This window comes from Austrofundulus limnaeus, unplaced genomic scaffold (assembly GCF_001266775.1).
Source record: "Austrofundulus limnaeus strain Quisiro unplaced genomic scaffold, Austrofundulus_limnaeus-1.0 Scaffold40, whole genome shotgun sequence".
Lineage (NCBI taxonomy): Eukaryota > Metazoa > Chordata > Actinopteri > Cyprinodontiformes > Rivulidae > Austrofundulus > Austrofundulus limnaeus.
The window spans coordinates 217,505-219,926 of NW_013952442.1; the positions used below are offsets into that span (position 1 = coordinate 217,505).

The 2,422-nt window shown below is 37.0% G+C and overlaps 1 protein-coding gene across 1 annotated transcript in view; it reads left to right on the forward strand.

The window, feature by feature from the left end:
* slc15a4 (solute carrier family 15 member 4) overlaps nt 1–2,422 on the forward strand; it is a 44,182-nt gene that overhangs the window by 40,007 nt on the left and 1,753 nt on the right. The window lies entirely within an intron of this gene.

Genomic DNA, 2,422 nt, shown 5'->3' on the forward strand with positions numbered 1-2,422 from the left:
TGTTTTTTAAGAAATGAATAAAGTTTGAAACTAAAAAAGATAAAGCAGTGATGAAAATATTAGATATTTGAGCAATTTAAAAACTTTATATTTAACTAAGCTAGACCCCTAAATTACATGTAAATACACTGCACATGGCAACGGTGTATGACTGATGCAGCTGACAAGGTGGTGACCAAACAAAACATCACTTCAAAAACATAATGCCTATCCCTTTAAATTATAGATATACAGTATTTACCAAAATGTGTTGCAGATTAACATTTAAAATGGACACGTGTACAAAAAACTGTTATATTTAGTTATGCACTTAAGGAAGTTTATGTGCCATGAAGCTTATAAATGTGAAACTTGAGACCTTCAAAAACAAGCGGTTCATTTGAAGGTGAAATTAGCATTAAGTGTTTCAGTCAGTGTGGCAAGAAGGACACCATGTTTATTCAAGTGTACCACATGAATAACAGATTTCTGACAACCTCAGAACAAGAGACAAAACCATCTATTGTAGTGTTTGAAGAAATTAGTATTCAAACATCCTTTAATTCTCTTTGCACACTTACTTCTGGGTTACGGGGGTCTCTGGTGACCATATCCAGTTGTCAAAGTAATAGAGGCGGGGTACACCCTGGATAGGTCACAAGTCCACGACATGGACACATAGAGATAGACAACCCTTCACTCTCTCACTCCCACCTATAAGGACAATTTAAGTTCCTAATCAACCTGACACTCATGTTTTTGGTCTGTGGGAGGAAACTAGCACCCAGTGAAAACCCACATGCATGATGGGGAGAACAAACTCCACCCAGAAAGGACCCAGGCCAGGTTGTAATCCTGATACAGTACCTTCTTGCTGAGCGGCAACACCTCTACCAACAATGCCACAAGCAAGATCAGAATGTACAAAAATTTGTTTTTAATTGCTGCCAGACTAATATCCTGTTTTATAAGCAAATGCCTGATTTAAATATTATTGGTTAAATGAGTAGTGTTGCATTCAAGATGAAAGGCAAACTGTTTTCCATCACATGAAACTTATTTCACTTGTGAAGCATGGGGGTGGTAGCTTCATGGTTAATGTAGTTTGATATAATGAGTTAGGAAAACAACTTGAGTTTTGCCTTCAACATCATCAGCCTATAAACTGAATCTAAACAAAGTTGTTTATGCACAGGTTACTGGGCCTGAGTACACAAACTAATCAACGTAAAATAATAACACGTAAAAAGGTCACATCTAAGCTCTGCTCTGTTCAAAAGAAATTTTGAGAGTGAATCAGCTGTACATAAAAGCAAACAAACCAGCATCCCTAAAGTAAAACCTTTTGTGCCATTTTTTTATTTTAGCTTTTTTTTTTTTACTGAATTTACTCCAGTTGGCTTTTGTTTTACTAATCTGGATGAAAATGCATTTGATATAAATATAAAAAGAACTTCATTTTGAGATGTGTATGCTGTTGCATTGTTTAATGAAGACCTTTGCCCGGCTGTTTGTCAGCGTCAGTTTGGGATTTTGTGAAGGTCTAATCTGCAGAATGTTAAGCTGCTATTAATTGCATTACAGACTCCTACCTGTGTAATGAGCAGCTTCCAGATGCTCCCAGAGATGTTGCTCCAGTAATTATAGGATTAAAAAGTGTCATCACATCTTAATTAAGATTAGCTAATGAAGACAAAATGTAAAACAAAAATTGGCCAATTAGTCAAAGCGGCTATCTTCACTGACTAATAAAACACATTTTCAAAGATCATTAAGTTATCAGAGCTGCGTTTGATTTTAACAGATATAAAACATGCCTGTTTTGAACATTCAGCTGCTTGCAGAAGATTAGAGCTGCACAGATATCATGTGTAAAGTCCCACCTGCTCTGCTGTCCTGCAAAAAATAAAATAAAAAAAAAGATAAAAAAATCTGTTCTTATCACTTCAGACATGGTTTTCTGCAGGACTGAGCACAACAGCCTGTTAAAAATGTTCATTCGGACACATCATCTGTGAAATAAGCAACTGTAAACTACTTTAATGACACGCACCCATCTGGATTTACAGCACCAATTCAGATTATTCCATACAGGCCTTGTGGTTTAGAGCCTATTTGTACAAAATGTGTCTGGACTCTAATAAAACAGTACAGGTGACAAGATAAATCTTGTTCAAGCTAAAATGAGCAATGCCATCCCTGCTCAGTGTATCTTTGTAGACCTCTGACCTTCTGTTGTTTTCACTGAGGAAAAAAAAGAAGCTTGTCTCAGAGAGCTGCCTGATATGTTGCTCCCCTGTGCATGTTGCCTCACTTCTTCCCCTGGTCCAACATATCTGAACCATATGTTTGGTTTTCATATAATATGCCTGAAGGGCATCACGTTATTGTGTGTGTGTGTGTGTGTGTGTGTGTGTGTGTGTGTGTGTGTGTGTGTGTGTGT